At 41.5% G+C, this 12,363-nt stretch overlaps 1 long non-coding RNA gene across 1 annotated transcript; it reads right to left on the reverse strand.

The window, feature by feature from the left end:
• Positions 1-1,444: 1,444 nt before the first annotated feature.
• LOC127476928 (uncharacterized) lies at positions 1,445-12,096 on the reverse strand. The gene is made up of 3 exons (XR_007906790.1): positions 12,062-12,096; positions 11,195-11,299; positions 1,445-1,714 (listed from the first exon to the last, which is right to left on the reverse strand). It is a non-coding gene; the product is annotated as an uncharacterized LOC127476928 (long non-coding RNA).
• Positions 12,097-12,363: the final 267 nt, after the last annotated feature.

Below are 12,363 nucleotides of genomic sequence, written 5' to 3' on the forward strand. Positions count from 1 at the left end.
CAGCAGCTTTGAGATAAAGATTTCCTGATACCTGCAAGCCCTGTAAGAATAATATTGTTTACAAATGAGAAATTCTGGTGCCTGATATTCCAGGCAGCACTAGGTGTTAGATCTTCCTTCTCAACGTAGTTACTTGTTTCCAGGTGTTAGATTTTTCATTATTTAAGAGCAGGTAGAAAAACCAGACAATAAGTATTCATAAAATGTCAGACATTCTCCAAAGGGCTGTTGAAGTTAATACAGGCCATAAAGCTCTCACTTTTATTAGGTTTGAAAATGACAGTTATTTGAAGGAAATTATGTCACTGGTTAAAATATTTTACCAGGAGAAACTGCTTAACACCATATCTTTAAACCACCAAGAAAGAAACTCCAGTTTCCACTACATTACAGCCTTCTGACAGCTCCTGTTAGTGTTGCAAAGCAATACAGGTGAAATAATCTTCCTATCCTGGGTCAAGAATACTAAGGTCATCAACACTTTTTGCTCAGGACATATTCCAGATGATTTTTTCTGAGTCTGCTTGGTGGTTAGCCGTGCTGCTGGCCCTCTGTGTGCAGTCCTTTGCAACCCTCCACCTGCACCATGAATACCTGGGAGCACACGAGTTCAATGAGGGTCAGCTGAAGTCCAGCTCGCTTCCAAAACAAGTGGATAGTTGGGTGCAGGCAGAAGATCAGTTTAAGAGCAGAATTTAGAGGTAAAAGGCAATATGAAACAGCTCCTGGCACTGCCCTGCAGCTGGTCCATGGAACCAGCCCCAGGCACATCCCCACTGCCCCATCCCAGCCAAGGGGGGCTGGAGAGGGGAAGGGCCCAGAGGCAGGAGGAGGGTGCACGTGAAAGGGGACTCGGGTCAAACCAACAGCAGGGAGCAGGGAAGCAGAAGCCATGTAAAATATGTTCCTGCTGCTGGTGAGGTGTGGATACAAAACCAGAATCAAACACCTGGGTTTGGATGCAGAAAGAGTTCCAGCTCCAGCCAGAATTTTGGGTCTGTGACAAGCACTTGCTGAGTGTATTTGTTTGAAGTGTTCAGATCAAAGTCAGTGCTTAAACCATGCTGTCACTTATACCTTCACAAAATTTCCAAGATACTGAAAACTCAAATGGCTAGAGCAAGAGGAAGAGAAGTAATTCTCTGAAATAGCTGAAAACTATGGTTGTACTTCAGGATTTCACACTGACATAAATAGATAGCAATTTACCTGTATATCTTTACAACACTACCAAGAGCTGTTCACCTCTTGGTGAAGGATTCTTGCTATTAGTACACTTGCATTTTAAAATAGGATAGACAAATAAAAGTATCCCATTGCTATCCATGTTTCTGACCTCCCAGAATAGGGTCAGAAATCAAGTACACTGCATAGGATATTAGCTAATTAAGAGGTGGAAAGGACATTTATTCTGTGTAGTACATATTTTTCTGAGCAGGGGCAATCAAACAGAATCTCTTTGTCTGTTATTATAAAATACTCTGAATTAGCAAATAAATTCTGCAGCAGAGAATCTTTTCTGGCATGCCTGTTAAAGTGCACCATCAAAATTGTTGGTGGCACACTGGCTCTGGTACAGCTGAGGGTTTACCTTTGTGACTTTTGCTGGTTCCTTCAATACAGTCATTCTGAAGGCCCCAGATGTTCAGTCTAACAACTCACAGGCTTATTTGTGTTCCAAGCCCCTCACTCTCCAGCATGGCTGTGCTCAATCCTGCAACGACAAAGTAGGTATTTCTTTCAATAACATTCACTTGTCATTAGAAAAATATCCTAATTATGGATTCAGAAGTGACAGATTGTGAGATTCAGTTTGCAAAGATGATGTCACTGGTGGGGAATTGGTGGGTAACCTGCAATTACCTCTTTGAATAAAGACATCAGTGTTGTATCTCGAGAAATAATGGCTAATGATATGTCTTCCAAAAGGAAATAGCGTTATTAATTACCTTACTGTGAACACACCACTTATTGACAGCTTTGAAGGCCATTCATCCAATTAAGTATAATGACTAAAAGCTTCATTTGGCCTTCATGGTTATACAGATGGGCTAAGAACAGAGAGCAAGATTCTGATTTCATTTATAACCTTCATAAATATTCAGAGAAAGTCACAAACACCCATGGAGCTCCCCTGGTTTCTATTGCTGTGATTAGAGTCAGACTGTGGCAGGTAATGATGGTATAGAAAGTGCTGTAAATTGATACCTCTAATACCTTGAAGACTTATTGTTGTGCAATAATACAATCTGTCATCTCTTCTGATTGTTACTAAGCACTTCGCTTCCAAGCACTTTCCTATCAACATTTAGGGGGTTTTTCTTTCCCCAGCTATCATCCAGGCCTGCATACATTTCAGTGACAGATGATTCAGTTGCAACCACTGCCCTAATTTAGTTCTTAGTGACACAGCTAATTTTTGCAATATTTTGCAGTTTCCACATTTTTTCCCCCTCAGAATAATCTAACAATCATTCTAAAAATCATTCATTCATATGATACTTCCCCTCAGTTTTATGGATCTGCTTCTGATTGTGTTCACACATGCTGTCAAGAATAATGCAACTGAAGCCAACACAATTACTTTGGAGAAGAGAATCTGACCCTAGGTATAAAGGATCATTTTTATGGACCCATCTAGGCATCTCCAGAGCCCTCATTAACATGCCATTTTGCTGATTAATTATTTTAATGGGTGGTAAGACAAATCCTTGTGCACAGGACAACTCAGATAGATGTCTCTGAGATAACTGTGTGGCTTTTAACAGTGCTTCTGCCATCACTGGCTTTTATCTCCGAACAGCAACAGGTTGCTAATGATATGTAGTTATCGTTTTCACATTTTGGAACATCAAAAATGCTGACAGACTGAGGTGGCAACAGTTTGTAAGCGCTCAGGTAGAACATCAAAGACCTTACTGAAGGTTTAGCACACACCAGGGGTAGCAACAGTTTTAGATCTACCTGTGCCAGGGGTCTAATCGCTCCGAAATCTGACACTGGGGCTCACATGACATCCCAGAAATGCTTTTTTTGTTAAATGGAAAGCAACATTACAGCCAAATGGCAAAGTGTCTGCAAGTGCTTTGTTTCTGTGCAACACTGAAGAGCCAAGAAACTCCAACCTTGTAACAGCTGACATTGTGGAATAACTTAATGCTGCCAACAGGTCTTGGGAGAATGCAGAATTATATGTAAATATATCCAGTAAATGTTTCTAAGTGATAGGTCTTCACCTTGTGCAAACAAGTTGCAACAGCAGCATTTATCAAAAGGGTGCCTGATGCAGAGGAGTCAGATTAATTGTTTATGCAGAGGCTTTCAGTCTGCATTGCAATGAGTGCAGGCACAGAGCAGAAATGTTTCTAGAAACCACCTCCTTCATGGGAATGACTGAGAATGAAGGAAATACAGTGGCAGCAATCTGAAGCACAGTTTTAATGCCTTCTGCCACTTTGCATTGCCTGTGTTCCTAACACCTGAGTGTACTCAGGGCTGACACAAAAAAGGGAGAGGAGCTGTTACTGAGCAGGTCAGAAATACAACCAGTGTGTAGATGAGCCTCCCACACCTGTGGAGGGACCAAGCTGTGGAAAAACACACTCTAGCCAGAAGATGCCTGGAAACCCATCAACCCAGGGACAAATTTACTGGTTTGGATTTGAAGCCTGTAGATATTAATCTATTTTTGCTTGTTACCTTGTTTCCATCACGAAGGTCTCTTACGGTGGCAGACAATGCTAAGGATTGGCCTCCTTTGCTTTTCCTGGCTATTCTTCAGAAACTACACCTGGCCCCACAGTTTCTAAGGCAGGGTAACCATTTCTGCTACTAAGAAAGTGGGATGTGGGGATAATGAAAATACAAATAAAGCACAAGTGGAGCGGCTGGAGCCAAGGGAGACTCTGGGCTTTGTGCTTTGGAGCTGTGCAGTGGTGCAGGGTCGGTTCCACAGCAGGGCTTTGCAACCTGGCCAGTCTGGATGGAGATTCAGGCTCAGCTGTGGCACTGGATCTCAGGGTTTATTTGTTTGAGACATCCTAATTTATGAAAGCAGGAGTGAAAGTCCACCCTGAAACATTCTCTGCACCTTTGAAAGCAATGCAGCACCAGGGCTGTCAATGACTGCAGGGCCATCACACCCTGTGCCAAACACCGGGGCAGCACAGGGACTGCAGGAGGGGGGGAGGCACCTGCCAGCCCCCTGTGCATCCCCAGGATGGGTCTGGCACACCAAAACCAGACAAGGCCAAACAAGGCATGTCCTTCCCTCAGGGTTCCAGCTGGCTGGCACTGAGAGCTGAAAAACCATCTCATCAGCATGACTGGCCTCCCATGGCAAAGAGAGGTGCCACAGCCCCTCCACGTGCTGTCCTTTCCATTCTGGGGCACCAGAGGGAACTAAGGAAGGCAGCAATGACACAGCCTCTCCAATACTTGGCCTCCTCAGTCACATACTTCCCTGATCCTCTGGTTAGCCCAGAGGAAAACAAAGCCATCACCCCATTCCTCATATCAAATATCACTGGATGGCAAAGCTCACACTGGAACTGTCATAAGTTGGGAGAGGCAAGTTCTGAGCATCCCAGTGAAAACATGAGGAGGACAATGTCACTGTGCTTCACAACACGGGCCATGAGCAAAACCATCTTTTGATCCTGCAGTTGGTTACATGTCAGTAACTGCACAGAACGAGGAAAAAAGATTCAAAGGCCTCATAAAATCATCAGGGGAACTGTTTTAAATTGATCATGTCGTACAAAAAAAATATCAAAACTTATTTCCAAGAAATAAACAAAAAATGTTTTCCAATAAAGCATTTAATTATGACAGTAAACATGATGAGTAGAATAAAAGAACATTGCCAATGAAAATCTAATTTCTCTATAGTGTCTTAATGCAGGACCTCATTTTCCAAGCCTGTTTAATAGCAAAATAGCAGCATCAATTTCATAAGTAATTTTTTTTGTTACTAAATGTACCCATAAATACAAGTTTTTTCAAGAGTGGAACTTAAGTCAGTGAATACATGATAAAATTTAGGGCTGTCTCCACAGCACAAAAAGAAGAGTGTAAAGCCTTTTCCTTCCAAGTCCACAATATTAAGACAAGGTTTATGTAGGTTTTCAATTTCTTAAACCAAGTCACTGCCATAGTGCCTTTGTAGCAAAAAAGGATGGATTTGAAGAAAATATTGGAAGTGCCAAAGTGAATGAAGAGAAAATAACTGATAGCAGCAATGCTGCCAACCAAAAATTACTGAACTCAGTCCCTCTGCACAAAGACCACCATAAAAAAAATAAAGTTAGAAGCAAAGCACAGCAGAAAGAATCACATTTCATGATATACCTGTGCCTGGCATATCACACACCTGTGATGCAAACACCTGCCCTACATTCAATTGTACATTCCCTACTGGCCACAATAATACTGTTAATGTCCTATTCACTCTGGGTACCATTAAGCAATTGGTGGCTGACAATGTTTTAGGAAGTCTAATGCAATACTTGCACTCCCATAATTTACACCAGTGGCCAGGCTATCTATTTATCATCCATGGCAGGTGTTAAAGCATGGTTGAAACAATAGTGTGGCAAATATATCCCAGTAAATTATCTCTACTGCATCATTGAGACAAAAATGAAAATGAAAAAAGAGATAAAAAATTAAAGAATTTGTCAGAAACACATTAAAAATAAAATAAAATCTGTGTTCTGTTTAATGTTCTTGCCATGGGAAAATCTCCCAGTGGAGTCAATGAGAGATTATCTTGGGCAGGGAGTACTGAGCTGGCCTTAACACATTAAAAGATAAATCATATATAGCTGATGCAAGTCAGGGGGGAAAAAGTGTTATGGGAAATGTTTATCTTTTCCAAATCTTTCTGGAGGGCAGTGTAAAAAAAAGTTGATGTGATTGAAGCATAATGTCTTTACTTGCCAGGAGAAATACAGGATGTCAGGAGGCTGATTAACCTGCCTTCACAGTACGAGCATGTGGCCCTAAATTTGTATCATATTAACTTTTTATCTTCTGAAGTTGTCCAACTGCAAAGGCACAGGGAAACTCAGAAGGTGTGTTCACTGCAGCTGGAGAGGGAGATGGGAGCTGGGGGCCACATTTAAAGCCAGAGCTCATCTGAACTTTTTGCAAATATGAGGAGGGCCAGCTCCAAGAATATAGCTCAGATCCATGCTTAGCTATAGGTAACTGAGTCCAAAGTGTGACCCTTCAGCCAGAGGAACTACAGAGCAATACAGCTTTTGTCAGTGCTGCTTGGGCTTGCACTGAATGTCTCCATGTGAAGAACAGAATCTGATCTAAAGCTTACCTATTTATAATCTGCACTCTATGAACTGTGTGTATAATCTTTTTATGATCCAGGATAAATAACTATTTTTCTGTGGCCTCCTGCAGCTTTGGAACTAACACTTTTCTTTGATTTACAAAACAAAGTTCTCACCCCTGGTTGTTAGGGCTTTCTATTTTGGGCTGGGGCAGCACTCCTGGAATGCAGCAGAGCACGACTGGGTGCTGCACCTCCACTCCAAGCAGGGAAGAGTCTCCCAGGGGCAGCACCCAGAGGTTTGAGGAGGGCCTGACAAAGCTCATCACTCTGGCACAAAGCACCGCAGGCAAATATATGCCTGCCAGCTCATGCCTCTAAAGACTGTAAGAACAGGCTGTTCCAGAGCATATATCATGAGATTCCCAACCTTACTGGCACCTCAATGCCTGTTGGAACACCAATGAACAGCATCATTACTCTTAAATTTGTTAATACGGTTGCTTACTCTCGTGTGACTTGGGTAAGATTATCCACCTGCATTAGACTGAGCCCATAATTTCTCCCAGTGCCAGTAGAAAATAGGTTTATGGTAAAATTATATCAAATTATGGATTTAGAAATGTTAAGAATATAAGTTTATAAAGTCAAGTGTTTCAAAGCTGAAAAATAACAAAATTAGGGTTGCCTTATTATTCTCATCTGATTTTTTCCAGAGGATGTACTGTGCTCACATTAAGAGCTGAAATTATACCTCTTGTTCTTGCCCTGCCCTTCTCTGTTGGTAGAAGGAGATGAGCTTTAAAGACTCATTTCTCAGAGACATTTACAGGCCCTCAACTGTCTCACTATGTTTCTTACTTGTTAACTATTTTACAACCTCCAAGCCAGATGAACTGGTGCCAGTGCCTCAGCAGAGGATGTGGAAGCTCAGAGCCCATGGTCAGTTTGGACTGATGGATGAACAAAGAAGAGATTTTGCAGGACAAGGAAATGTGTGATGTGTAAGTGAAGACTCTGTCACACTGGGAGAGGACGACTCTCCAGGCAGGTGACTCAGACTGTGGAGCACATTTGGGGTGTTTTTCCCTTCTCCCAGTCCACGTGGCTGTAAGCACCCCAAGACAGCTGTCAGTGTCCCCACAGGCTTCTCTGCCCTGCTGGACCTGCAGAGTTTTCCCACACCTATTTGTAAATAGCTGCTTGGTCACCCCAGAGGGTCCTAATTAAGCCTTTTAGAGTTCTCCATTGCAGAGTCCCTGTGATCTGTCGTGGAAGGGATAACTTACAAACAAACCTGATCCTCTTCACAGGGATCACCCAGAACAGAACAGCAGGGCCAGAGGATGATTTGCTAATTATGTCCCCAGCCTGAAAGACAGTGGCTTTGGTTCAGTTCCCTTCCTCATTACAGCTTTCTGCAGGATTTGTGGCAAATGGCCAAAGCCATCACCTGCCAAAGGATGCAAGCACAAAAAGGAAGAACAGAGTGAAATGCAGGCACTCAGGTACAGCACTGTGACTCCTCAGGTCACATATGCACTTACATTTTCAACAGCAAAACCCCCTCAAAGCCTATAGCCCAGCCCCACCACCCTCTGATGGTTCAGTGCCCAGCTCTAACATTATCCTAAACATGGGTGGCATTGCCTCCAGCACTGAGCAGCCACCAACAGCTCCTGCAGCTTTATGGTATCAAATACCATCATCACTGCACTAGAGAGCTCAGACTGTGCCTCCTGCCTTCACCACCCTGTCCTTTGTGTGCTTTCTGCAGCGCTGGCAAAGCCTCAGCCACACCAGTGGAGTGTCCTTGTGCCCAGCACTGTGACAGCCAGAGGCAAAAGCATCTTCCTGGGAAGCAGATGGTTTGGACCCCAACACAGTCATGCAGAACAGGACAGAGAACCTGAATTTCCTATGGCTTGGCCAAGGCCTCTAGTCACTAACGTGCTTTTTATCCTCCTCACATTCCTCTTTCCCTTCATTAAAATAAAATTTTAAAAAGGCCAGTATCACTTCCATTTTTAAAAGAAACTACAGAAGCATTTTAATTACAGAGAAGAGTCTAGCTGAGTGGAGTCTACACAATACTTTGGCCCAATAAATTAAAATACCAGCTTAAATATTTCCTACTGTCCTTAAATTCACTTGCATCAATGTATGGTCTGCAGTGTATTGCAAAAAAACTTTTCCACATGTCAGTGAGTGTAAAAACCTCTATAAGCACATATGAAGTGTGTGGTAACACCAAAGTGGATCTAGAGAAACAGAAGTGGTGTCATTTTCATACAACAGACTGCATTTATTCACTGGATTATCAAAACCTTTGTTCCCTTTGCTGTAACAAAGGCTCCACAATTGGAGTGCACCCACGGGACCACTGTTTACAAGATTCATTCAGAGATGCATCAACACTTCCAGTCCTGGTAGGGAGAACATTGTAGGACATTCACAGTCCATAAACCCTCACAGAACAACTGCCAAACCCTACAATATCTTGCTTTCAGAAGAACAATTCCCTCCTTTATACATCAAACAGCAATTTTCTCAACTGCAGTAATTGTGTATGTGATGATAAATTCGGATGGAAATCTGCCCAACAGTTTCTCAGGAAATGTAATGCAAAGAACTTCTCTAAACTTTTTCATGTATTATTTAAATGCTTAAATAGGCTTTCGTTTCTTTGGAAAAACTGGGTACCTGTGTGCTCCTGACACTGGCACAGGTCTTTCTCTCCCAGGATTAGTCTCACTGTAGTTTGCAGGATTTACCATGACTACTTATAATCACTGGTTGAAAAACTGACAGGCCGAGGGATTTTTCCCAAGAAAAGCACTTTCTAGGGCTTAAGAAACAGATATCTTGGTAATGGAGTTCAGAAAGGGAAGGCACATCACGCAGAGGAAGGTCATTGTTGCTGCAGTGTGACAGATCTGGTCCATATCCATTTATGGTGACTGGATGGAAATCTGTGACCTCACTGAGTGTGGGACTGACCCCCAACCACTGCAGACCCCAAACACAACGAGATCTCACTGTGGGGGCTTCCAGATCGACCCATTTGGGATAATACACTTCACAAAACCCAGACTGTGAAACTTGGGAGTTCTTCCCAACTCCAGCAGCTCCAAGGAAGCAGAGCAGCTGCAGCTGGAACTCTGTTTGGTGTGAGCCCTTACCAGACCTTGCAGTACCACAGTAAATCCTCCAGTTTTTAATCACTGCACACTAAGTGCCCTAAGTCTTCCTTAGAAAAAAAAAAAAAAGCTAAATCCATCAAACCCAAATAATAAAGTCCATTTCAAAAGATTTGTTATTTTCTTTTTGGTTTCACTTTTTTTGTGTGTGAAAATATGCCTTTCTGAACCAGGAGTTTTGCTTCAGCCCAGTGACTTGGGATTTCAAAGGTAAGGTACAAGTTCCAGCCTAACCCTGTATCACTTTACTTTAGGGCACTAGTTCTGATTAGTAATTAGTTCATCCTTAAAAAAAAGCTGGAAAATAATCAAACAGAAATTGAAAAATGGAAGAGATGTTATTTTCTCCTTTCTGTCTGTGTATAACAATACAGTGTAAGAGGGAGAAATTTATCATCTCTAAAATTATGAAGGATAAGGATGAATGTAAGTAAATCCATTCAATTTTCTAATTAAATACAATATTCCCTTTGTTTAGTAACTGAATTTAGATGAATTTATATTGTTTTCTTATGTATCTAGCCTACTCAAGATAATTTATTTCAGTAGCATCAAGATTAATTCCTAGATTTTTATCCATTGGAATTATAATTTCTATACAAATGAGGATACAACCATAATCCAACCCACAATAAATGCAAATAGAAACAAATCTATACAAGATCTTAAATAATAGATACAAGATAAAGTGTGGCCTATATGTAAGCAAATTTAAGACAAAGTTATGGCAGCCTTAAAGTTGTTCTCCTTGCTTATTAATATTAGTTAAATTAAATATTTATATTTGGGCTTAAATCAGCTTTGAATCTTGGTTTTATTGCAAACCTCTAATGGCACATCTCCATTCTTACCAGAGGATTGGGTTGGAGAAACCTCAGTCCTCCAGAGTGCAAAGCTCCCAGTCTTTCATTTCTGTACCTGTTGCAGAAATTCCCATTTCACCTCCTTAAACTCATTAGCTCTCACACCTTCCCTGTGCCACACAGACCTTGCTATCAATATCTGTACTTCAAATTTGGAGGCTGGTTCATAGAAATTCAATAATGTCATTCTGATATAGTTTTTATCTGACTGTGATTTTTGCCAGTTTAAGGAGTGCACTGCTAAACTCCAGAGCTTTATGGGTACCAGAACATGATTGTCCAACTTGCTTCTTGGATTAACTCATCCACTTTGGTTCAAACACACGTTATTTCAGTCCTATCAGCTCAGCTCCCTTTAATTCCTCTGACCTCTGAGTAAACACCAATGTTGTGGGAACCTCAAAACATTTTAAATTATTCCCCAAACTATTCTAATTTTGATCTCTCTAATATCAGTAGGTAAAACAATAGAGTGATTATCCCATGTTGTATTCTACAACTAAATCTATTTATAGGACCTAGGTAGTTTTTCCCTATGAGAACTTTATTTGACAGAATATTTAGATACAATTTTATCCTTTTTACAAGCTGGCCCTTTCTAACATGACCCCTGAAGAACACATAATTATACACTATTACAGTAATTTTCTATAAAGCTTGTGATTGTCCTTATTGTTACAATAATAATTTTGCTGCTAATATTGCTTGAGTATTTTTTATCATAACAAAACCATAAATCCCAATATTACTTGTTATTATAGTCCATATTAGTTTTTATTAAAGTTTGCTTTTCGATTTCTAGAAGTAGGAGTCACTTTTAACAACAGCACAGAGGCAATACTTACTTTTACACATCTCTGGGGGGTTCTGAGTTCGAATCCATTATTATCAGATCAATCAGCTGACTAGAAGATGACCTAATCCCATTCCCATTGCTGACAAACATAGTCCTGTTAACATAAATAGGGCAATGTAGAAGAATTGTGGATTACAAGGGGCTTTTACTTGTTTGTTTTTACATCTCCAAAGATGTTATGCAGTGTAATTCTGCATTTTGAGATACAAAAACACAAGAGCTGGTTACATTCCTGTGAAGAAACTGTTTAATTACACAGATTTCCTGGAAAGGTGATGCTGCCTAAAGGTGTTGGAAGCTGGACTAGAAGATCCAATCTGAGGGCCCTTCCAACCTGAATTATTCCAGGATAGACATCCCATCCCAGTGAGTCACCAGGCATCTTTAAAATTAACTGGGAGTTTCTTTCCCCCTAGTGCTTCGGGTGTGGAGAAATAATTCAGCTTTGTTAGTTAGACTTGCTAATGCCCTTCTTGCACACACTGTTTCTGCTAGAATGGACATAAAAAACACAGGATGCTTAAATTCAACTTGTTCTCCTCTCTAAGGCTGTGTCATTCTCTTCTCAGTGGCAGCTTTTCCTGCTGCCTCCCCAGCCAGTCCCCCAATCCAGAGGGATACACAGGTAGGAGAGGAAAGTGCTTCCAGCGTGGCAGATCCTGGAGGGGAAGGAAAAGCTTAAACCAGGAGTTCACCTGCCAGCTGTGGGAGGCAGAGGAGATGTCTTGGGGGCTAAACAACACCTAAAGATGAGAGCAGACCCTGGAGGGTGGCAGGAGGAGTCAGGGTTTGAATTTACTTCCCTTGCCAATGACTCCATGGAATTTCAGCAGTATTTCCAAATGCATCCACTCACCTTGCATCAGGAAGGGGAGGCTGTTTGGCTCAGTAGGACTCACAGAGATGCACAGGACACTCCTCCCAGGTGCCTTGGCCCTGTTCAGGAGGAAGCATCACTGTCAAAAACATTTGAACAATTACTGCAGTAAATTTGTCTGGTTTGAAACTCAGTCTCTGGGCTGCTTGAAGGAGAAATGCTCTGCAAAAGCAACACGTGGGGGTTTCTCCTCATACTTAAAGAAGATATTTACAATAACTTACTATTTGTTCAAATGGTGAAAATCCCTTTTAATTACATATATTTTCTGAAAAACTTCA

The sequence above is a fragment of the Manacus candei genome, unplaced genomic scaffold (genome assembly GCF_025592945.1).
Source record: "Manacus candei isolate 608988 ecotype Guabito, Panama unplaced genomic scaffold, ASM2559294v1 h1tg000050l, whole genome shotgun sequence".
Taxonomy (NCBI): Eukaryota; Metazoa; Chordata; class Aves; order Passeriformes; family Pipridae; genus Manacus; species Manacus candei.